Source organism: Mobula hypostoma, chromosome 6, assembly GCF_963921235.1.
Source record: "Mobula hypostoma chromosome 6, sMobHyp1.1, whole genome shotgun sequence".
Classification (NCBI taxonomy): Eukaryota; Metazoa; Chordata; class Chondrichthyes; order Myliobatiformes; family Myliobatidae; genus Mobula; species Mobula hypostoma.
Window position 1 is genome coordinate 13,029,293 of NC_086102.1, and position 26,311 is coordinate 13,055,603.

The following is a 26,311-nucleotide window of genomic DNA, read 5'->3' on the forward strand; positions in this document are numbered from 1 at the left end:
CAAAACGTCGACTGTACCTCTTCCTAGAGATGCCGCCTGGCCTGCTGTGTTCTACAGCAACTTTGATGTGTGTTGCTTGAATTTCCAGCATCTGCAGAATTCCTCATGTTTGCATTGAGCATAGGAGTTGGGATGTAATGTTGAAATTGTATAAGGCATTGGCGAGGCCAAATTTGGAATATTGCGTACAGTTCTGGTCACCGAATTATAGGAAAGATGTCAATAAAATTGAGAGAATGCTGAGGAGATTTACTAAAATGTTGCCTGGGTTTCATCTCCTAAGTTACAGAGAAAGGTTGAACAAGTTAGGTCTTCATTCTTTGGAGTGTAGAAGGTTGAGGGGGGACTTGATAGAGGTGTTTAAAATTATGAGGGGTATAGTTAGAGTTGACGTGGATAGGCTTTTTCCATTGAGAATGGGGGAGATACAAACAAGAGGACATGAGTTGAGAGTTAAAGGGCAAAAGTTTAGGGGTAACATGAGGGGGAACAACTTTACTCAGAGAGTGGTAGCTGTGTGGAATGAGCTTCCAGCAGAAGTGGTTGAGGCAGGTTCGATGTTGTCATTTAAAGTTAAATCGGATAGATATATGGACAGGAAAGGAATGGAGGGTTATGGGCTGAGTGCAGGTCGATGGGACTAGGTGAGAGTAAGAGTTCGGTATGGACTAGAAGGGCCGAGATGGCCTGTTTCCGTGCTGTAATTGTTATATGTTTATATAGCCTTTTTAATGGAAGTACGGTAGTTCCCAGCAAAGGAAGGGAGTCAGCTTTCAAAGTGAAGGCTGATGATTTCAGTGTTGTTGTTTCCAGTATAACCGTATCTTGAGAAATCAAGTGTTCCACTCCAAAAAATATGCCGTTTTAAGTGAAAACTCATTAATTGAGAAAGTGTTTCCCATTCCTTGATTGTGCTCCAGAGCTCAAGAATTTCAGATACAAGGATCCAAATGCTTAGAAGTATATTATCTAACAAGATAAAGTGCCTTTGTTTTAATAATTAAAGCTTAAAATGAGATAGTTAGAAAATCACATAATGTACCCTTTCAGCATACTTGTCAAATGAAAGAATCAAGATGTCTCTCTCCCTCCCTCGTACTTGTTGGCACTCTAGCATTCTGAACCTTTTCTCTTCCCACCAGTCCTCTCTCTCTTGTCCTTTCCTCCTCTCTCCCCTTGCCCCTCTCTCTCCCCCTCCCTCTCCCCTCCTCTCCCCTTCCCTCAGCAGCCTTTTTCCTCCATGCTCTATCTCCTTCTCTCTCTCACTCTCTTGCTCCCTTTTTTAATCTCTCTCTCACACACACACACTCTCCTTCATCTCCTTGCAGTGCTCACCAGCTCCCCTTCCCTCCCTTGCCCCCCCACCATCCGTCTATCTCTCTCAGCCCCTTTCCCCTTTGAACTCTCCCCTACTCACTCATCCCCACCTGCCAACACCTCTTTGCCACCTCAAACCTTTCTCTCCCATTCCATCCACTCAACCCCAAGACCCCCTCCTCCCAGAGATGCTGTAAGACAGCTTTGAGTCAAGGAGATTGTGACTTTTGAGAGCTGAGACAACAAAGACTGCTTTCCACTCTGCATTTCACTTGCTAGCGCTGTTGGTCTTGATGAACAAATCTTTGTAAATTGAAGACACATTTGGTCAACTGCACCGTGGTATAAAATTGTAAATAGACCACTTCTGAATCAAGGCATACTGATAGTGTTATTATGTTTAATTTTCAACATCCTTCAAATTATCTCTATTCACACATCACCTCCATAAGAAACAAGATGCAGTACATGCAACAGCATTACCTGAATCAGGGCAATGAAGATTGTGTATTTCAAATACTTCTGGCACTGATTTAGAATGACCTTAAGGCACAGGAGTAGAATTAGGCAATTCAGTACATCGAATTTGCTCTGCCATTATATCATGACTGATTTATTTTCCCTCTCAACCCCATTTTCCTGCTTTCTCCCTGTAACCTTTACCACCATTACTAATCAGGAACCTACCAAAGGTTCAAAGGTTCAACTTATTACGTATCAAAGTATGTATACAGAACACAACTCTGAGATTAGTCTTCTCCAGATAGCCATGAAACAGAAAAATCATAGAAGTCGTTGAAAGAAAAGGCATCAACCCCCTCCCCAACAAAAGAGAAAAAGAAACAAAAACTCTCAAACCCAAACTCTCAGCCCCCTCCCTCACACATGAACTAACAGATCGCACACATGGAAGACAGCAGCTACAACATCAAACCCAAACCCCCAACCCCCTCCCTCGCAAAAAAGACATATCACCCACACAAAAAAATTAGCAACAATAACATCAAACCCCCACCCTCCTCTCTCGCACACAAAAACCAACAGATCACCTACCTACAGTTCAAATATACCCAATGACTTGGCCTCCCCAGCTGCCTGTGGCAATGAATTCCACAAATTCACTTCCCTCTGACTAAAGAAATTCCTCCTCATCTCTGTTCTAAAGAGATGTTGTTCTATTCTGAGGCTGTGTCCTCTAGTCCTAGACTCTCCCACCATTGGAAACATCCTCTCCATGTCCACTTTATCTAGGCTTCTTGATATTCAATGGGCTTCAGTGAGATCACCCCCCAACTTTCTTCTAAGTTCCAGCGAGTACAGACCCAGAAGCGTCAAATACTCCTCAGACATTAACCCTTTCATTCCTGGGGTCATTCTTGTAAATGCCCTCTGGATCTTCTCCAGTACCAGTGAATCTTTTCTTAGATATGGGGTCCAAGTATTTCCTAGCTTCCTGTAGTTCCGTGAGGATGTGCAGAAGAAGTTTTCATCGGACCAGACAAGATTGAGAAGAGATTTAATTCATGTTGACAAGGTCATGGTTACTTTAGACCAGAGGGATATTGTTCCCATTGGTGGAGATATCAGGGACTGATAACAAAATTTAAAGTAATTGGGAAAAGATACAGAAGAGGTGATAAGAGGATTTTTTTTTGTTCTCTAGTGAGTAGTTAATGATGTATAAAATGGCTGGAGTATGCTGTTTGAAAATGTGCTGGAGGGAGGATCAATTGTTGCTTTCACCAGAGACTGGATACATACTGTACTTGAAAGGAAATAAATTTTGTCACTAGAACAGACATGAGGAGGAATTTCTTTCGGGTGGTGAATCTGTGGAATTCATTGCCACAGATAGCTGTGGAGGCCAAGTCATTGGGTATATTTAAAGCAGAGTTTGAAAGGTTCTTGTTTAGTAAGTGTGTCAAAAGTTACACGAAGATGGTGCCATATTAAGAGTTCAGAGGAAAAGGACTGATGGGATCGCTCTGCAGGGAGCTAGTACAAACTCAATGGGCCAAATGGCCTCCTTCTTGGACCTACCTTCCCCCTTCCCAATCAATTCACTAACCAATGGGAATACTCTACTGTTGACGTTGATCAACAGAAAGGACTCTTTCGTGTCAAAGCGAAAACATATCTTCTTCTCTCCAGTCCTGCTGAACGGCCTTGTCTTGAAACATTAACTGTAGGTGCTGCCTGGCCTGCTGAGTTCTTTCAGAATTTTGTGTGTATTGCTTGAATTTCCAGCATCTGCATATTTTTGCTTGTTTGCAATGAGAATAATGATCGTTTATGTTCATTTCTAGAGAATGGATTTATTGAGTCTGAAGAATACCCTTTGGCTCTTCAGAGTGGAGCCAGCCTTATTGAAAAGCCAATCGATGACTCATTCACTTCACACTCTTTTTCAGTGGCCTCGCAGATCGTTCTCTTTCATTTATTTACCCAATATGTTCCTTCACTCTCTCATTCTGGCTCGCTGCATTTAAATCTTTGCATAATTCACCCCGTTCCCAATGGAACACCTCTAGCTCCTCTGCTCTGACATAAATTCGCCCACGCCTCCTATCCCTCTCTCATCATTGTCCTGCTGTGACTGTTGTGGAGCTCTTTAAATAACGAGTTTTACGAGAGCACCAGGACGTACTTGTAAAGCAGAGAGAAGGATTTATAGACTGTGGAAATAATATTGCAAGGAGTGTGTGGAATGGGCTTGAAATGAGGCACTTTAAAAATTACTTCTCCATTTGTACTTCACATTGACCTTCAGCTGAATTGATGTCAGTGATTTCATTATGATTTCATTACACTTTTTTTCTCATTTTTTTTTCACCATAGCATGTTATTAGGACAGAAACATCAATTCCCCAGTCAACCACTGTGCACCAAAAGCTCTGGCTGATTGGAGAGCTCAGTTCACAAGCTTCTTACATGTTCACTGTCCGTGTAACCTGTCCCACAAACAATCCCCAGACCAAATGGAGACATGTGAGATTGCAGACGCTGGAATCTGGAGCAACAAACAACCTGCTGGAGGAACTTAGCGTGTCATTGAAGCTTTCAGCACAGAGACCAGCCCACAGCCCAGCTCGTCCAAGGACGCTGGTTGGATCCTGACTTTGGGTGCTGTCATGCAGGTTCATTAGAAATGCCTGATATCAGAGCACATACATTTAAGGTGAGAGGGGGCAAGTATAAAGGAGATGTGTGGAGCAAGTCTTTTTCAGACAGAGAGTCAAGGGGGTCTGGAATGAGTTTCCAGGGGTGGCAGTGAAGACAGATACGATAGTGGCTGTCACGAAGTGTGCTGGCAATATCGGAACCCAGGCACAGAGGAAAAACAGACTCCGATGTAGAGGCGGCAATGAGAGTTTATTCATAATAGTTCCAAAAGAACATCAGAGGCTTGGCTGATGGACACCGTGAAAAGTAACCTTCTCAAAACTAGGACCCCGTGGTTAGCACTAATCAGGCGTATGCTTAAATAATACAAGTAACACAGACTCCCGGAGTTTATCAAAATAAACTGAACAAGTGCAAACAGAAAGCTCCAGGATACTGCATTATAAAGAGCGAGTTGCTCAAGAAAAATACAAGGATCTCTGAATGATTAAGGGTTCTCCTTAAACAACGATCAACCAATTCAGGTATTCAAAAAACCTTGGAGCCTAATGCTCTCCAGCGCCCCATACAGGCCAAAGAGTTCATTGCGGTGGATTTTAAGAGGCTTTTGGATAGACACATGAATGTGTATGGAATGGATGGATGTTGATCACATGCAGACATAAGGGATTTCATTTAATTTCGTATTGTGTCCAGCACAGACATCATGGGCCAAAGGACCTGTTCATGTGCTGGATTGTTCTATGTTTTATATTTTTGATGGTGCCAACCATGATTCCCATCTAATCTGGTCCCATTTGCTTGTGTTTGAGACATACTCATACAACATAGAACATTACAGCACAGTACAGGCGCTTCAGCTCATAATATTGTGCCGACCCCTTAACCTACTCTAAGATCAATCCAACTTTTCCTTCCTACATAAACCTCCATTTTTCTATTATCCATGTGTCTATCTAACCGTTTCTTAAATGTCCCAATGTATCTGCCTTACCACCACTCCTTGCTGGCTGTTGCATGTACCCACCACTCTCTGTGTAAAACAGCCTACTTCTGACATTGCCTCTTAACTTTTTTTCAAATAACTTATATTTATGCCCTCTCATAATGGCCATTTAAGCACATGATTATAGCAATTGAAAGTGTAGCTAATCGTTTCTTGTAGTTCTTGTGTTGCAGAAGTATAAAATATTGTGTTAGTTGAGTGAGATTCTCTTCGATGTTGTGCTGACCCTTTAAATGACCCTAATGAACCTGCCTCTACAAAGACCCTTGGCCCCCACAACTCTCTGAGTGAAAATCTTACCTCAGGCACCCCCCTATCCCTTCTTCCAATCACCTTGATAAAGTTATGCCCCCTCGTATTAGTCATTTCTACCCAGGGAATAAGTCTGTGGCTATCCACTCGATCTATGCCACATCATCTTGTACACCTCTATCAAGTAAATTCCTCTACAGATATCCTAACCATGTATCTGCCTGCATAGCTTTTGTATGTCATTATTGTGCCTGCCTCAACCAGTTCCTTTAGTAGCCTGTTCAATATACAGACCGCCCTCCTGTCCTTCAGGTTCCTATTAAATCTTTTACCTCTTACTTCAAACCTCCACCTTCCTGTTCTTCATCTAGCAACTCTGGGAGAGAGACATGTATATTCTCCCTATCTATACCCCACATGAATTTATACACAACAGATCCATGGGAGGAAAGCAATTGTCAGTGTCTTGGAGTTGAAATGCCCCAATGCAGGGTTTCATTGACAATTCCTTTCACCCACAGATGTTGCTTGATCCAATGAGTTCCTCCAATAGATTGTTTGTTATCACTGAACTAAATCTCCACTTGGAGCATTGTGCTCAGTTCTGGTCAGTTCATTATAGGAAGGATATGGAAGGTGTAGAGAGGGTGTAGAGGAGATCTATCAGGATGATGTCCAGATTAGTGGGTAATTTTTATGAGAATAGGGTGAGCGAGCTGAGAGACACCCTGATTTACTCCTACCTCAGCAATGAAAGATGGAAATTTCTTTATTGCGCTGGCCTTAGGGGCTTTACCTAATGACTGACTGATAAGACCATAAGACCCTAAGACATAGGAGGAGGATTAGGCCTTTTGACTCATTGAGTCTGCTCCACCATTTCATCATGGCTGATCCATTTCCCTCTCAACACCATTCTTCTGCCAACTCCTCGTATCCCTTCATGCCCTGACTAATCAAGAACCTATCAACCTCTGCCTTAAACATACCAAATGACTTAGCCTTCACAGCCACCTGTGGCAACGGATTCCACAGATTCACCACACTCAGGCTAAAGAAGTTCCTCCTCAACTCCGTTCTAAATGGATGTCCCTCTATTCTGAGGCTGTGCTCTCTGTTCCAAGACTCCCCCACCATTGGAAACATCCTCTCCACATCCACTTCATTGAGACCTGAAAAGAAACGCGTGGTGTGTTAAAAAAATTCCAACAACTCCTGGCTGAACTGTGTAGCCAAGTGGAACTCCATAATCATAGTCATAGTCATACTTTATTGATCCTGGGGGAAATTGGTTTTCGTTACAGTTGCACCATAAATAATTAAATAGTAATTAAATGGTAATTCTAGTTACTATTTACTCCAATGCTATTTGCAAACTTGCCATTGACACTGCTAGAGTCTTGGATGGTTAAGAGGAGGTATATAGGAGTGAGATAGGTCAGTTGATTGAGTGGTGTTGTGACGTCAGTAAAACCAAGGAACTGATTGCAGATTTCAGGAAGAGGAAGTCAGAAGAACACATGCCAGCCCTCATTGAGACATCTGTGGTGGGAAGGGTGACGAGCTTCAAATTCCTGGGCAACAACATCTCAGAGAATTTATCCTGGGTCCAGCACACAGTCACAACCATGAAGGAAGCACACCAATGGCTGCACTTTCTGAGAAGTTTAAGATTTGGCAAGTGGATAGTGTAGAAGGTTGTTGTAGGTTACAAATGGACATTGACAGGATGCCGAGCTGGGCTGAGAAGTGGCAGATGCAGTTAAATCCAGAAAAGAGTAAAGTGATACACTTTGAAAGGTTGAGCTTCAAGGCAGAATTCAGGGTTATCAGAGGATATTGGAGTCCACATCCATAGACTCCCCAGAGTTGCCGCAACAGTTGATTGGGTGGTTAAAAAAGTGTATGGTATGAAACCATTAAGCTGTTCCTCACATTTAGGGGTGGAACAGTAGCAGCATGATAGGCATAATGTTACTATAGTGCCAGCAAGCTGGGTTCAATTCTGCCGCTGTCTGTAAGGAGCTTTATATGCTCTCCCCATGATTACGTAGGTTTCCAACAGGTGCTCTGGTTTCTTTCCACATTCCAAAGATATCCTGGTTAGTAAGTTAAATGGTCACGTGGGTATAATTGGGTGGCATGGGCTTGTTGGGCTGTAAGGACCTGCTACAGTGCTGAATCTCTAAATCTAAATCTTAAAATGTTAAATTAAAAGTGGTCACCAGAAGAAATGTAGCTACTAATAACAAATACAGGCCTTAACTGAGGTTCCCTCCCTTAATTTCCAACCCTTTCCAACCTTTTCCCCTCTATTTTTACCAACTCTTTTGAACCATAGAAATTTACAGTCCAAAATAAGGCCATTTGGCCCACTGGGTTCAATCCCATTTTCCAGCCCCTGGTCTGTAACTATGCAAGTAGCATCTCTTCAAATGCTCCCTCAGGTACTTTTAAAAAGTACCATCTAAAGACTGGGTAGGTGCATTCTTGGAAGATCAAGAAACCAGTGCAGAAGCAGCTTAAAGCAAATTGGCCATGATTTACAGGATCGTGGATAGGTTTAACAGGCTGAGTGGCCGACACTTGCTCCTATTTTCTAGCCTTCTTGTAATCTGCTCCTACCACTTCTTCAGAGAGTGAGTTCCAGACCTCATAGTCTTGTGACTGAAATAGTTTTCTACTTACCGATGAACTTAAATCGAGGTTCATTTTAGGCCCAGGCAGGAGAGATGGAGTCTGTACTTAACTGGTCTGGCTGTGCATATAGAGAGACAATAAAGACACAAGGGCTTCCTCCCCCTTCTTTCCTACTCCTGATGAAGGGTCTTAGCCTGAAACTTCAACTATTTATTCCCCTCCATAGATGCTGCTTGAACAGCTGAATTCCTCCAGCATTTTGTATGTGTTGCTTTTAGTGATCAGTTGTGTTCTTTGTCAGCAATGATCATCCATCCTACAGGGCCACAGCGAGGTGAAATGGGATGCTAACCCTTCATTGCTTGTAGGCTGGTGTTTGCTCACAATACATTCAGTGGCCACTTTATTAGGCACACCTGTACACCTGCTCGTTAATGCAAATATCTAATCACCCAATCATGTAGCAGCAACTCAATGCATAAAAGCTTGCAGACCTGGCCAAGATGATCGGTTGTTGTTCAAACCAAACATAAGAATGGGGATGAAATGTGATCTAAGTGACCTTGACCGTGGGATTGATTGTTGGTGCTAAACAGGGTTGTTTGAGTATTTCAGAAACTGCTGATCTCCTGGGATTTTCATGCATGAGAGTGTCGAGAGCTAAAAGAGAATGGGGTGAAAGACAATGAGTGAGCAGCAGTTCTGTGGGCAAAAATGTCTTGCTAATGAGAGAGGTCAGAGGAGAATAGCCAGACTGGTTTAAGCTGATGGGAAGGTGACAGTAACTCAAATAACCATGTGTTATAACAGTGGTGTGCAGAAGAGCATCTTTGAATGCAGAACATGTCAAACCTTGAAGTGGATGGGCTACAGCAGCAGAAGACCATGAATATACATTCACTGGCCACTTTATTATTAGGTACCTAATAAAGTGGCCATTGAGCGTATCTCCATCTCTACTCAATGGAAAAGGAAGCTGAATCCAGACAATGGACCTACTGCAGATGGAATGTCCTTATGGGAAGGATCTGGAAGACTTAGAGAAGGTGCGAAGGAGATTAATGAAGATGCTACCTGTATTCTTCCAGCATTTTGTGTGTGTTGCTCAGGAGACAATGAACCATTGAGAAGAAGGGTCTCGGCCCGAAATGTCAACTGTTAATTCATTTCCATAGATGCTGCCAGACCTGCTGAGTTCCTCCAGCGTTTTGTGTGTGTGTGTCTCTTGAGAAGGGTTACCGTCTGTTCCTGCAGTCAGCTGAACACAAGCTAGTGTGCGTGTCTGAGAGATCAGTTTGGATGGGTCATTTCGAACACCAGTCACCAAAGGTAATTTACACTGATGCTGCCTGGAGGATACACTAGGCACATGAATCAGTACAATGTTAGCTCGTGGTATTTTATCACCGGCTACCTGTACTCATGAGAACTCACTGAGGTCCTTTACTTTGTATTTTGAAGGAAGTCTACTGTGACTCAAATGCCATACAATAACAGTTTCAGCTCAGAGGAATTCGAAAGTAATCTTTTTTTACAAGTGTGATGCTATTTATCTGAAAGTAGATGAGTTTTGCATGGCAGAGTTCTAAATGTTAGATTTCCTAGTGGGGAATTTTGTGCAGGCAGGTCACTGAGTAATAATTGAGCTGGATTGTACGGTACACATCACATAAAAACAAGGCAGTTTCCTTTTGTTCACTGTTGCGTGTTAATCCAGTAGTGAGGATATTTTTTACAGAGTTCTACAGATGTGCATGGGTGTTGTGGTGAAGGTATGTCTCTACCAAAGGAGGTGCAAGGTGCTCCTTCCATCCACTAGCCTGAAGGTCACCCTTGGGCAAGGTGTAGCACCTGCTTAGCCCTCCGATCAGGGTCATGTGAAGCCATGGTTGCAGATGGTGGATGCTTGCATGAGCAGCCGGTGCAGATCACAAGTCCTGGTTATGTGCCCACTGATGCCAGGCGGACAATCTCTGGAGAGTATTGATTATGACTGTGGTCACCCATCTTGTTAAGACTCTGTCCAGGCAAAAGCAACGGCAAACCACTTCTGTCGAAAAATTTGCCAAGAATAATCCTAGTCATGGAAAGACCATGATCATCTACGTCACATAATGAAAGAAAAAACTGATCAGCAACTGACCCCTTCTCCTTGCCAATGTTCAGATAGTCAGCAATATTCCCTGTGACCTTGTTACGGATCATTCTGCAGTTATGAAATTATGGATAGCATGATTTTGGTTGAACTGAAATGAGAACTCGCCTTCAGGAAATAAAACCTGTACACAGCTTAGCTTCCAATTTTGTGGTTGTGAAACCAATCAATTGGTGTGGGATTATGCTTCTGTCCCTCTGAAACTACCCAGCCAAAGACAACAGATGGATATTCCTGTTATTAGCATTTAATACAAGTTCTGGACAGATTCTGCAGATGCTGGAAATCTACAGTAACACATACAAAATGCTGGAGGATCTCAGCAGGTCAGGCAGCATCTATAGACAGGAATAAACAGGCAACGTTTATGGATGCTGTTTGACCTGCTGAGTTCCTCCAGTGTTCTCTGTGTGTTACTCTGTTTTGTCACTTAACTTTCTGGTTGGTTAACTATTCATGGGGCCATTCAGATATTGAATGGATGGCTTTTTTTATTGAATGGAATTGATGGCTTTGTGGCAAAGTTTGTGGATGATATGAAGACAGGCAGAGGAGCAGGGAGTCCTGAGGAAGCAATGCGATTGCAGCAGGACTTAGACAAATTGGAAGAATGGGCTAGAAAGTGGCAGATGGAATACAGTGCTGGGAAATGTATGATAATACATTTTGGAAAAAGGAACAATTATCTATCTGGGGAGAAGGTTCAAATGTCAGAGGGACTTAGGAGTCCTCACGCAAGACTCCCAGAAGGTTAACTTGCAAGTTGAGTCTGTGATAAAGAAGGCAAATGAAATGTTGGCATTAATTTCAAGGGGAATAGATATAAAAGCAAGGAGATAATGCTGAGCCTTTATAAGATACTAGTCAGGCCACGCTTTTATTGTCAACAGTTTTGGGCCCCTTATCTCAGAAGGATGAGTTGTCATTGGACAGACTCCACAGGATGTTCATGAGAATGATTCCGGGAATGAAGGGAGTTAACATATGAAGAACATTTGGCAGCTTTGGGCCTGTACTCACTGGAATTTAGAAGAATGCGGGGTGGGGAGGATATCATTGAAATCTATTGAATATTGAAAGGACTAGATAGGGTGGATGTGGAGAGGATGTTTCCTATAGTGGTATCCAAAACTAGAGGGCACAGCCTCAAAACTGAGGGGCAATCCTTTAGAACTGAGGTAAGGAGGAATTGTTTTAGCCAGAGAGTCGTAAATCTGTGGAATGCTCTGTCACAGACTTCAGTGGAGATCAAGTCCGTATGTATATTTAAGGCAGAAGTTGATTGTTTTCTGATCGGTCAGGGCATCAAAGGATATGGCAAGAAGGCAGGTGTATGGGGTTAAGCAGGATCCAGGATCAGCCATGATAGAATTGCAGAACAGACTCGATGGGCCGAATGGCTTAATTCTGCTGCTATGTCTTATGGTCTTATATGTTGGGTGTCTGAAGTTTGAACTGAGGCTTTTGAAACAGACACCAGTATTAAATATTCAAAGGAGTTCTGCTAGTTAGGATATGCTACCACTGTAGATATGTAATCCTGTAAATTATTCAACTACATTCAAAATATTAAATATAAGAATGTGATTATAGTGATTGAAAGTGTAGTGAATCATTATTCATGTGTTAAAGGTCTTATCAAGAGCGTGAGATTCTCCTGGACACTCTCTCCAGAAATTCTGTTGTGTGAATAAAGATTTTTATATTTCTCAAATATAAAAAAAATTAATATAAGATTTCTGGGACATGTACGAGGGAAAAGAAGCTCAAACATCTTGCAGTAATGGGAAAAACTGATGGAAGAAAAAGTCAAGTTGTCATCGTATGACATTCATGAGTTACATCAAGGGATCGACAGACAAAAGTTTTGAACAGCCTATTAGAACTTCTCAGATTAAAGACAGACGGAAGACCATGATCACCCATGTCATATGACATGGCATATAATGATGATGATATTTCCGAGTTATATCTTTCATGGGGCTCAGTTTTAGTCAGTCAAAACGCACCTCTGTAATATTGGCCATTTGCCCCTTACTTCAATGCAGATGCTGTTGTAACCCTAATCTGAACCATGATCAAATCTTGTTTGAATATTCCAGCTATTAAATATAGAACATAGAACACTTCAGGCCCATCGGCCCATGAAGTTGTGCTGACCCTTTAGCCTACTCTAAGATCAATCTAGCACTTCCCTTTTGATTATCCACGTGGCCATACAAAAGTTTCTTAAATTGCCCTAATTTATCTGTCTCTACCACTATCCCTGGCACCCACAATTCTCTGTGTAAAAAAACTTACCTCTGACATCTCCCCTATACTGTAATCTCCTCCAGTCTCCTAAAAGTTATGTCCCTTTATATTACTTTATACTTCATTGTCGCCAAACAATTGATACTAGAACATACAATCATCACAGCGATATTTGATTCTGCGCTTCCCGCTCCCTGGATTACAAATATTAAATATTAAAAATAGTAAAAATTAGTAAATATTATAAATTTAAATTATAAATCATAAATAGAAAATAGAAAAATGGAAAGTCAGGTAGTGCAAAAAAACCGAGAGGCAGGTACGGATATTTGGAGGGTACAGCCCAGATCCAGGTCAGGATCCATTCAGCAGTCTTATCACAGTTGGAAGGAAGCTGTTCCCAAATCTGGCCGTACGAGTCTTCAAGCTCCTGAGCCTTCTCCCGGAGGGAAGAGGGATGAAAAGTGTGTTGGCTGGGTGGGTCTTGTCCTTGATTATCCTGGTAGCACTGCTCCGACAGCGTGCACTGTAAAGTGAGTCCAAGGACGGAAGATTGGTTTGTGTGATGTGCTGCACTGTGGTCACGATCTTCTGCAGCTTCTTTCGGTCTTGGACAGGACAACTTCCATACCAGGTTGTGATGCACCCTAGAAGAATGCTTTCTATGGTGCATCTATAAAAATTAGTGAGGGTTTTAGGGGACAGGCCAAATTTCTTTAGTTTTCTCAGGAAGTAAAAGCACTGGTGGGCCTTCTTGGCAGTGAACTCTGCTTGGTTGGACAAAGTCAGGTCATTTGTGATATTGACCCCAAGGAACCTAAAGCTTTTGACCTGTTTCACTTGCGCACCACCGATGTAAATTGGGTCATGCAGTCCGCTACTCCTTCTGAAGTCAACAACCAATTCCTTCGTCTTGCTGATGTTGAGGGATAGGTTATTGTCTTCGCACCATGCCACCAGGTTTTTAATTTCCTCTCTGTACTCAAATTCATCATTACCTGAGATACGGCCTACAATTGTTGTGTCATCAGCAAACTTACATATTGAGTTTGATGAAAACTTGGCTACACAATCATGGGTGTACAGTGAGTACAGCAGGGGGCTGAGTACACAGCCTTGCGGGGCACCGGTGCTCAGAGTGATTGTAGAGGAGAGCTTGTCCCCTATTTTTACAGCCTGGGTCCTGTCTGTGAGGAAGGTGAAGATCCAGCTGCAGATCTGAGTGCTAAGGCCCAGGTTCCGGAGCTTAGGAATCAGTTTATTTGGAATGATGGTATTAAAGGCAGAGCTGTAGTCAATGAAAAGGAGCCTTACGTATGCGTCTTTATTCTCCAGATGTTCTAAGGAGAAATGTAGCTTCAGAGAGATGGCATCTGCCGTTGACCTGTTGCTCCGGTAGGCGAATTGCAAAGCGTCGAGGTTGACCAGTAGGCTGTGGTTGATGTGTGCCATAACCAATCTCTCGAAGCACTTCATAGCAATTGATGTCAGAGCCACAAGTCAATAGTCGTTCAGGCATGCCACCTTGCTCTTCTTCAGCACTGGGATTATCGTTGCCTTCTTAAAACACGAGGGGATCTTAGGCTGAAGCAAGGAGCAGTTGAAGATGTCAGCAAACACTCCAGCTAGCTCACTTGCACAGGCCCGGAGAACCCGTCCTGGGACGCCGTCTGGGCCCGTCACCTTCCTTGGACTTATCTTCAGGAAGGCCCTTCTAACGTCCTCCTCGGTGACGATGAATCTTGATGCCACCAGGTCCGGTTCATCTAGAGGGAGCGGGACGCTCCTCTTCTGTTCAAATCTTGCGTAGAATATGTTAAGTTCGTCAGGAAGAGAAGCGCCACAGTTATTGATACTCCCAGCCTTTTCTTTGCACTAATTTAGACCTTGCCATAGTCTACTGGCATCCCTCTGGTCAGCCTGGGCTTTCAACTTGGCTCGATATTGCTTCTTGGTGCCCTTAATGGCTTTCCAGAGTTCACGCCTGGATTCCTTGTCACGACTGGTATCCCGGGACCTAAAAGCCGCAGCTCTAGCCTTTAAAAGGGACTTGACCTCATAATTCATCCAAGGTTTCCGGTTAGGCACATTAGGCATTTCCACTCTGGGATAAAGGTCTCTGGCTGTCCACTCTAATTATGGTCCTCATCATCTTTTTGGTTGTATCCAACAATGACAGGAGATCTGTGTGGGAATATCTTTAAAGCATTGAAGCCATTGCACTGGGGCAGTTCCATTTTCTCAATGTCAGAAGTCCAGGTACGAGTGGATGCCACAACTGGGACTTTCTTTGGTTGCAGTGGATGACCATGACATCTCCTCTGCCTTGTCACGTTCTTTGCACTCCACGAACCATTGCAGAACCACCTTCTGGCCGTTGAATCTCACTGTAGATCTCATCCGCCCTGTCTGCCAGAACTGACTTTACGCAGCAGGACAGGCATGACCCTGTCTCACTGGGGTATGTGGCCACCCTCCTCCGGTTTAGCAATGTACTGGGCTGTGGCCGCTGTCGCATGCAAAAAGCTACTTGGAACCATAGATGGGAGCTGAGAGTCCGATAGGGCTCAGAGGTGAGTGAGCTGCCCCAGAATGGACACAACAAGCCCCCTCCACCAGAGGTTCTGGCCCTCCTTGGGCACAGTACATACCCTTATCAGCTTGTACAGCTCTATAAAGTCACCTCCCATCCTAATTCATTCCAAAGAGAAAGGTCTAGCTTGCTCAACCTATCCTTATAAGACATGCTCTCTAATCCAGGCAGTATCCTGGTAAATCTCCTCTGCATCCTCTCTAAAGCTTCCACATCCTTTCCATAATGAGGTGACCAGAACTGAACACAATACACCAAGTGGGGACTAACCAGGGTTTTACTAACTAGTTTGACTCCTATAATAGAGCCAGGTTTTCTAATCAGTTTATTGAGCCTGTTGGCATAATCTGTGTTGAAGCCATTATCCCAGCACACCACCTCATAGAAGATTGTATCGGTGACAACAGACTGGTAGAATATGTGAAGGAGAGGCTTGCATACTCCAAAGGACCTCAGTTTCTTTAGGAAGTAGAGGCAACTCTGGTCCTTCTTGCGTCTGTGTTTGAGCTCCACACAGTAATGTCATCCAGGGGCGTCTCCAGGTATTTATAGGTCCTCACCATATCCACGTCCTCACCATCAATAGTAACAGGGAGCAGTGCAGCCTCAGTCTTCCTAAAGTCCACCGTCATCTCCTTAGTCTTACAGATGTTGAGCTATAGATGATTCAACTTGCAATATTTGACATAGTTCTCACCAGGGCCTTGTATTCATCCTCTTGTCCTCCCTCTATGCACTCAACTATTGTTGAGTCAACAGAAAATTTCTGCAGATGACATGACTTTAGTGTTGTACCTGAAGTCTGGAGTATAACAGTGTAAACAGAAAGGGAGCCAATACAGTCCTCTGTGGGGCCCTGGGGCTGCTTAGAGCCATGTCTGACACACAGCTCTGAAGCTGCACAAATTGTGGTCTGCCAGGCAGGCAGAACGTTATCCAGCATATAATGGAAGTGCCAACCTGCATTAAACAGAGCTTTTCCCCCAGCAAAGAGGGCTGTATGGTACTGAAGGCACTTGAGCAATCAAAAAACATGACCCTCACAGTGCTGCCCTGCTTATCCAAATGGGAGTAGGCTCTGTTCAGCAGGTAGATGACAGCATTGTCAACTCCAATGTGCTCCTGGTAGGCAAACTGCAGAGGATCAAAGGCTGATCTGACCAAGGGTTGAGCCAGGACCAGCCTCACTAGGGTCTTCATGATGTGTGAGGTCAGGGCCACTGGACGGTAGCTATTCAAGACTTTTGGTTGGCCCTTCCTGGGTACTGGGATCACACATGATGTTTTCCACACAGTCGGGACCCTTTCCGGGCTGAGACTCTGATTGAAAATGCGCTGGAGAACTCCACACAACTGCTCAGCACACTCCTTCAGGAGACAGAGGTTCACTCTATCTGGTCCCAATGCTTTGTCATGTCTGAGTTTTCCCAGAGCCCTTCTCACCTACACAGTGGGTGAAAGTGATTCCATGATGACTAGGGAGTTGATGGAAGCTGGGTTCTGGGGGAAATGAAGATCGGGATGATAGTAGTTGGCATGTGGCGGTATGGATGGTAGGTGCAGGGCAAGGAGAGGCTGTTAACTGGGGTAGCCTGTGTTGTTCATTCATGTGCTGAATTGGAGGGGGAGGAGGGAAGAGGGAAGGCGTTAGTGCTGAGTGAGTACTGGGTGCCTCTGCACCCAGTGGTGTATCTAAGGTATGGCAGGTATGGCAGTGCCCTGGGCACCATTTGAAAGGGGGCGTCACTGAGCAGTTTCTATTAAAGTCAGACAAGCCATCCTCTGATAGTGAAAAAAGAATTTTCTTCAGATGTATGATCTGTCTTTGATTATCATGGGTGAGAAGCACTAGGATGGCCTTATTTCAGAGCATTGTGTAAGACCATGAAACGTTTCTTCACGAAGAAGGAAAGTAGAGCTGAAGGACAAAAGAGACGAAAGTTGGAGGCGGAGGAAGCCAAGAAGTCGAGCAAGTTCTTCATGCCCTTCTTTGAAAAGCCTGGAACAAGTAGTTCGACACGTTCCATGGAGTCGCCTGCACCTGATACAAGTTTGTTAGAATCCGAAGGTGGATCAAATACAAATGCATCACAAGCCAAGGAGGAAGTCAAGTCAGATAAATCGGAGTATGATGGGATTAAGAGTGAGGCTGCCACGGAGAATGTGGACATGACAGGAGGGGAAGACGATGGTGGTGGTGGTGATGTTGAGTTTATTGACGAGATTTTACCTGACGAGATTGAACCTGACGACACTGAACCTAGTGAACTGGATGGTGTTAAAGAGCCTCGAACTGTCATATCAGAAGTGATTGAACAGCATGACATTGGACTTCTGAAGTTCGACAAGGATACTGGAAAAGCAATTCTGCCTGACGCGTTGAGAACAGAAATAATAAAGCTGGGTTCGAAGTATTTCCAGAACAGTGAGGGGCCTTTCCTACCAACAAATAACCGCTCAATGAACAAAACTTGGTGCAAGAGGAAATTGGGAAATGGCCGTGATGAGGAAGTGACTCCCTCATGGCTGGTCCATTCCTTTTCTAAAAAGTCTGCATTTTGTATCTGTTGTCTTCTCTATTCCCGGTCAGACCATCAATCCTCATTGGAGCAGAAAAGTGGATTGAACCAGTGGAAAGCACCTGAAAGGATTAGTGTTCATGAAAATGCCAAGAATCATCGGGAATGCTTCACACAGTGGAAAGAAATGGAAAGAAATTTCACTGGAAACAGAGGAGTTATTGACGCGGTATTTCAGTCACAGATTGAGAAGAAAAAGCAGAAGTGGCGTGATATCTTGACGAGAAGCCTTCACTGCATAAAATTCCTTGTGATTCAGAACCTGGCTTTCTGAGGACATAGGGAGTCACTCCAGCTAGACGATGACTCCAATGTGTGAAATTTCCGAGGCTTACTGAAACTACTGGCCATCTTTGACCCTGTCATAAAAGAACACCTCACTCATTTGGAAAGTCATCCTGGATCCATGTCTTATCTTTCACCAGGTGTCCAGAACGAATTCATCCACATGATGGCATCCACTGTTCACCAGAGTTTACTGAGAAGTATTTGTAAAGCCAAGTACTATGGTCTCATGTTCGACTCGACTCCTGATCAGGCGCACCGTGAGCAAATGTCAGAAGTAGTGAGATATGTGGAAGTTGATTTTGAGAGGAAAACAGTCCATGTTAGAGAGTCCTTCCTTGGTTTTATCCAGATAAGCCAGAAGAATGCTGAGAGCTTGTTGAAGACACCTTGAAACAGCTAGAGAAGGACGAAATGGAGCTCCAAGATTGTCGGTCACAGTGCTTTGACAACGCTGCTGTGATGGCTGGACACAGAAGTGGTGTTCATCAAAGAATAAGTGAGAAAAACAACCTGGCAGTGCTTGTGAATTGCGACAATCACTCATTCAACTTGGTGGGTGTACATGCAGCCAAGCAGGATACAATGATGGTCACAGTTTTTGGAACCATCGAAGCTCTCTACGTGTTTTTCTCTCGTTCAACACAGCATTGGGAAAAACTCAAAAACGTCGTGCCTGTGGTTGTTAAGTCGGAGTCCGAAACCAGGTGGAGTACAAGGACAGAAGCAGTGAAGCCTGTCAAAAAGTACCTTGAGGAGATACTTCAAGTTCTCCAGGACATGATAGACGATGAAAACGAGACCAGTGAAACAAGAAGTTGACGCAAGGCAGCTGTACCAGCACATGTTGAGTTACGATTTTCTGATTTTGCTAGGATTTTGGAACAAAGTACTTATTCACATCGACCGTATTCAAAAGAGGCTGCAGGATCCTAGCATGAACTTCCACGATGCTGCCTTGGATTTGAAAGCCCTCCGAGATCATTTTTATGATGAAAGAGAAGTGTTGGTCAGTGAGTTACTCGAAGAAGGAGTCAGTCTCTGTCAAGAATGGAATATTGAAGTTGAAAGACTTCAGAGACGGAAGAAACAAATGGCTGATGAGAACTCGAGAGACTCTGGGTTAACAGCAAAGGAAGAAATGGAAAGAGTTCATGAAGGGAACGCTCAACCATCTTCACAGAGAAATGGATGAAAGGTTTGTTCGTTTGCACAACAATGATGCCAAGTTTGGGTTCCTTCTCGATGTGAAGGACTGTGTTACGGCGCCGACAATAACGACCTAAAGAAGAAATGCGAAAATTTGGGCGAATTGTACATCTCTGATGTTGATGGACAGCTGCTATATGAAGAAATTTTGGATTGCAGAATGTTGCTATCAAGGCGGGTCAACATGAAAATATCAAGACCTGAAGAGCTTCTTGAATTTATTGTTCAGTGTAGAGATGACAGCGTCTTCCCCAATCTTCGCATTGCTATTCAGATAATGCTAACCCTTGCAATTTCCATCTCCAGCTGTGAGAGATCATTCAGCAAGTTAAAACTAATACTTTCATACTTGAGAGCCTCCATGGGTCAAGGCAGACTCTGTGATCTTGCTCTGCTGAGTGTAGAAAGAAAAGAAACTGAAGAAACTGACTTTGATCACATCATAGACCAATTTGCATCAGTGAAAGCAAGGAAGGTGCAGTTATAATTTTCATGCAGTGCTATAATTTGTTATTTAAAGTTTAATGAGCTTGACTTGTATTTTTGAGCTGATATTATGGTAAAGTTATCTAAAAGATGGGTGTCAGATGTTTGGACAGAAAAATAGCCATAGGTGCTATTTTCCGTAGATACGTCCCTGTCTGCACCTGGACTGGTGTGCTGAGGGGCGTATAGTTCTATCAAATCTCCTCTCAGTCTTCTACATTTTAAAGAAAACTGTCTTAACCTAGTCAATGTTTCCTTATAACTCAGGTCCTCCAGACCCGGCAACATCCTTATAAATTTTCTCTGTACTCTTTCAATGTTAGCTACATTATTCCTGTAGGTAGGTGACCAAAACTGCACACAATACTCCAAATTAAGCCTCACCAATGTCTGCAACATAACATCGCATCTCCTGTACTCAATACTTTGATTTATGAAGGCCAATGTGCCAAAAGCTTTCTTTACGACCCTATCTACCTGTGATTCCACTTCCAAGGAATTATAGACTAGTATTCCCAGATCCCTTTGTTCTATCACACTTCTCAAGACCCTGCCGTTAAGTGTGTTGGTCCTACTGAAGTGCAAAACCTCACACTTGTCTGCATTAAATTCTATCTGCCATTTTTCAACCCATTTTTCCAGCTGATGCAGAGTTTGCTTTGCCATACCATCATGGCTGATTTATTATCCCTCTCAACCCCATTCTCCTGCCTCCTCCCCATAACCTTTGATGCCCTGACTAATCAAGAACTTATCAACCACCGGTTTAAATATATCCAGTAACTTAACCTCTACAACTGTCTATGGCAATGAATTCCACAGATTTACCACCCTCTGGCTAAAGAAATTCCTCCTCATCTCAGTTCTTAAGGGACATCTTTCTATTCTGAGGCTATGCTCCCTGATCCTTGACTCCCCTACTATAGGATACTTTCTCTGCACAACCACTCTATCTGGGGATTTCAATATTCCATAGGTTTCTAAGGGTGAGTTCTGAGGATGAAATGTCAACTTACAAGGAACGGAAGTTGGGGCCACAAGAGGCCTCAGATGCGTGAATCTGGAGCAACATAAAATCTGCTGGAGGAACTCAGCAAGTCAAGTAGTATCAGTGGTGGGAAAGCAAATGTTAACATTTCCAGTCAAAATCCTGCATCAGGACTAGGCATTGTTTTCTCTGAGGAGTGCAGTCAGAGACACACCAGAAGTTACAAGGAGAAGAATTACATCAGACTCCAGCTGACACTAGACATAAACACCTTGGATCGAGCAACACACTGAGATGCTTCAATCCCCTACTGTCAAAAGCAATTTAGACTGCACTTGAGGTACTGATGTCTTGTGGAGTCCATGAATCAGTGGAGACACACAATGCTTTATTGGGAAGTTCAAGTCATTTTACCCTGTAAATTCATTTTTAATTCAAGGCAAACTAAATGGGATAACTTGAAAGGAAACAGACTAGCCCAGTGGTGTTTGCACATCAAACTTTGAAGGTGGCTGAACGGAGACTCTTGTAAAAGACATTTGGGATCTTTAGTTTCTAACAGAGTAAAATCAAGGAATTTTCTTCCAAGAGAGGTGGCCTGACTCATGGAATCATAGATGACTTTGATGTGAAAGAGAGTTGAAAAGACTAAATCTAAATCTATCCCACAAAGAAAAGGGTAACAGATGGGCAGGAAAATATTGACAGTATTAGAAGAGGGTTTTGGACAACATTGTAAACCTTCGTTCATTAGCAATTCAGGTGAAGCATCTTTACTCAGTGAGAGGTAAGCATAGAAACCATAGAAAAACTACAGCACAGAATCAGGCCTTTTGGCCCTTCTTGGCTGTGCCGAACTATTTTCTGCCTAGTCCCACTGACCTGCACACGGACCATATCCCTCCATACACCTCTCATCCATGTACCTGTCCAATTTAGTCTTAAATGTTAAAAAAGAACCCACATTTACCACCTCGTCTGGCAGCTCATTCCATACTCCCACCACTCTCTGTGTGAAGAAGCCCCCCCCCCAATGTTCCCTTTAAATTTTTCCCCCCTCACCCTTAACCCATGTCCTCTGGTTTTTTTCTCCCCTTGCCTCAGTGGAAAAAGCCTGCTTGCATTCACTCTATCAATACCCATCATAATTTTATATACCTCTATCAAATCTCCCCTCATTCTTCTACGCTCCAGGGAATAAAGTCCTAACCTATTCAATCTTTCTCTGTAACTTAGTTTCTCAAGTCCCGGCAACATCCTTGTAATCCTTCTCTACACTCTTTCAACCTGATTAATATCCTTCCTGTAATTTGGTGACCAAAACGGAACACAATACTCCAGAGTCGGCCTCACCAATGACTTATACAACCTCATCATAACATTCCAGCTCTTATACGCAATACTTTGATTAATAAAGGCCAATGTACCAAAAGCTCTCTTTACAACCTTATCTACCTGTGACACCACTTTTGGGGAATTTTGTATCTGTATTCCCAGATCCCTCTGTTCTACTGCACTATTCAGTGCCTTACCATTTACCCTGTATGTTCTACCTTGGTTTGTCCTTCCAAAGTGCAATACCCCACACTTGTCAGTATTAAACTCCATCTGCCATTTTTCAGCCCATTTTTCCAGCTGGTCCAAGTCCCTCTGCAGGCTCTGAAAACCTCCCTCACTGTCCACTACACCTCCAATCTTTGTATCATCAGCAAATTTGCTGATCCAATTTACCACATTATCGTCCAGATCATTGATATAGATGACAAATAACAATGGACCCAGCACTGATCCCTGTGGCACACCACTAGTCACAGGCCTCCACTCAGAGAAGCAATTCTCTACCACCACTCTCTGGCTTCTTCCACTGAGTCAATGTCGAATCCAATTTACCACCTCTCCATGTATACCTAGCGACTGAACTTTCCTAACTAACCTCCAATGCGGGACCTTGTCAAAGGCCTTACTGAAGTCCATGTAGACAACAACCACTGCCTTCCCTTCATCCACTTTCCTGGTAACCACCTCGAAAAACTCCAATAGATTGGTCAAACATGACCTACCACGCACAAAGCCATGTTGACTCTCCCTAATAAGTCCCTGTCTATCCAAATGCTTGTAGATTCTGTCTCTTAGTACTCCCTCTAATAATTTACCCACTACCGACGTCAAACTTACCGGCCCATAATTTCCTGGATTACTTTTCGATCCTTTTTTAAACAACAGAACAATATGAGCCACTCTCCAATCCTCCGGCACCTCACCCGTAGACACCGATATTTTAAATATATCTGCCAGGGCCCCTGCAATTTCAACACTAGTCTCCTTCAAGGTCTGAGGGAATACCCTGTTAGGTCCTGGGGATTTATCCACTTTAATTTGCCTCAAGGTAGCAAGCACCTCTTCCTTTTCAATCTGTACAGTTTCCATGATCTCACTACTTATTTCCCTTAATTCCATAGACTTCATGCCAGTTTCCTTAGTAAATACAGACACAAAAAACCCATTGAAGATCTCCCCCATTTCTTTTGGTTCTGCACATAGCCGACCGCTCTGATCTTCAAAAGGACCAATTTTATCCCTTACAATCCTTTTACTCTTAATATACCTGTAAAAGCTCTTTGGATTATCCTTCACTTTGACTGCCAAGGCAACCTCATGTCTTCTTTTAGCCCTCCTGATTTCTTTCTTAAGTATTTTCTTGCACTTTTTATACTCCTCAACCACCTTATTTACTCCCTGTTTCCTATACATTTCATACAACTCTCTCTTCTTCTTTATCAGAGTTGCAATATCCCTTGAGAACCAAGGTTCTTTATTCCTATTCACTTTGCCTTTAATCCTGACAGGAACATACAAGCTCTGCGCTCTCAAAATTTCTCCTTTGAAGGCTTCCCACTTACCGATCACATCCTTGCTAGAGAACAACCTGTCCCAATCCACGCTTCTTAGATCCTTTCTCATTTCTTCAAATTTGGCCTTCTTCCAGTTCAGAACCTCAACCCTAGGACCAGATCTATCCTTGTCCATGATCAAGTTGAAACTAATGGTGTTATGATCACTGGAACCAAAGTGCTCCCTTACACAGACTTCCGCCACTTGTCCTAACTCGTTTCCTAACAGGAGATCCAATATTGCATCCCCTCTAGTTGGTACGTCTACATATTGATTTAGAAAACTTTCCTGAACACATTTTACAAACCCTAAACCATCTAGACCCCCTAACAGTATGGGAGTCCCAATCAATATATGGAAAATTAAAATCCCCTACCACCACAACTTTGTTTCCTGCAGTTGCCTGTTATTTCCCTGCAGATTTGTTCCTCCAATTCTTGCTGACTATTGGGTGGTCTATAATACAACCCCACTAATGTGGCCATACCTTTCCTGTTTCTCAGCTCCACCCATAAGGACTCAGTAGACAAGCCCTTAAATCTGTCCTGCCTGAGCACTGCTGTATCATTTTCCCTGACAAGCAATGCTACCCCCCCCCCCCACCTTTCATTCCTCTGCCTCGATCACATCTGAAACATCGGAACCCTGGAATATTAAGCTGCCAGTCCTGCCCCTCCTGTAGCCAAGTTTCACTAATTGCTATAACGTCATAATTCCACGTGTCAATCCACACCCTCAACTCGTCCGCCTTCCCCGCAATACTCCTAGCATTGAAATATATACACCTCAGAAGATTTTTACCACCACTCACAACCTTTCTATTAGCGGATTTGCTTGAACTTTTAACATCATTTATTTTCACCCCAGCCACACTGTCAGCTCTGGCACTCTGGTTCCCATCCCCCTGCAAATCTAGTTTAAAGCCTCCCCAATAGCATTAACAAACCTCCCTGAAAGGATATTGGTCCCCCTGTGGTTCAAGTGTAACCCGTCTCTCTTGTACAGGTCCCACCTGCCCCAGAAGTGGTCCCAATGATCCTGAAATCTGAAACCCTGCCCCCTACACCAGTTCCTCAGCCACTTGTTCATCCTCCAGAGCATCCTATTCCTACCCTCACTGGCACCTAGCACAGGTAGCAATCCTGAGATTACCACCCTCCAGGTCGAGCATCTGAAGGAAATCCATACAGTCACAGGGAGAATGTACAAACTCCTTACAGGCAGCGGTGGGAATTGAACCCTTGTTGCCGGTACTGTAAAGTGTTGTGGCTGAACACTACACTACCATGCCACGCCAACTGGTAAAGCTAGAGGAGTGAAGGATAGTGACATGGAAACATTGGGCTGGGCATATCACCTTGATGCAATCATGAAGAAGGCATGCCAGTAGCTATACTTCGGTTTCAGGAAATTTGGCATGTCACCAAAACCTCAAGCAAATTTGTACAGATGCTCTCTCGGTGGAGAGCATTCTGACTGCTGCATTACTGCCGGTATTGAGGCTCCAATGCAGGGGATCGAAAGTGGTTGCAGAGAGTTGCGGACTCAGCCAGCACCATCACCGACACAAGCCTCCCCACCATTGAGGGCATCTGCAAAAGGCAATGCCTTAAGAAAGTGGCAACCACCATTAAAGACCCTCACCATCCAGGACACGCTCACTTCTTATTCCTACCATCAAGTTTCAAGTTCAATTATCATTCAACTATGCACGATTATAGCCAAACAAACAGCGGTTCTCAGGGGCCAAGGTCCAAAATACACTTGTGAGCTGCTCCTGCACATTCTCAGACTGTGTTGGTCGTTGATGCAAATGACATATTTCACTGTGTGCTTCAAGTCTACTTGTGGCAATTAAAGATAATCCTTATTTTTTAGGGATTGTAAGTGGGCTTCCTGCCAATCACTGAGTAGAAGATGTCGAGGAAAAGGTTGGCTACTGGTGATTGGTGAAGTGAATAGTTGGTGAGGTTTAGTAGGGGGCATTAGTCTTAGTAACCATATGGCATGAACATCAATTTCTCCAACGTCTGGTAAATTTTTCCCCCTCCCCTCCCCCTTCCCTCTTCTTCAGATGCCCCCTATTACCTCTTCTCCTCACCTGTCCATCACCTCTCCCTGGTGCTCCTTCTCCTTCTCTTTCTCCCATGGTCCACTCTCCTCTCCTATCAGATTCCTGCCTCTTCAGCGCTTTACATTTTCCCCATATCAGCTCCCAGCTTCTTCATTTCCCCCCTCCGCCACTCACCAAGCTTCACCAATCAACTTCCTCCCCTCCTCCACCCTCCTGTTCTGGCTTCTTCCCCTTCCTTTGAAGTCCTGAGGAGGGGACTTGCCCCTAAACATAGACTGTTCATTCATTTTCTGACCTGCTGAGCCCTTCAGCATTTTATGTGTGTTGTTTTCATATGTTGGATTGATTTTTATTGCAGTATAACTTCACTTATGTTTGATTATATGTTTACATAATTGGCAATTTGCCTGTAACAATGTTCAGTGGAGTTTCAGTAATTTGAAGTACAGCCTGTTCTGT

The 26,311-nt window shown here is 43.6% G+C and overlaps 1 protein-coding gene across 2 annotated transcripts in view; it reads right to left on the reverse strand.

Moving 5' to 3' along the window:
• The window catches only part of LOC134347828 (neural cell adhesion molecule 2-like), a 632,407-nt gene that overhangs the window by 186,554 nt on the left and 419,542 nt on the right, over nucleotides 1–26,311 (reverse strand). The window lies entirely within an intron of this gene.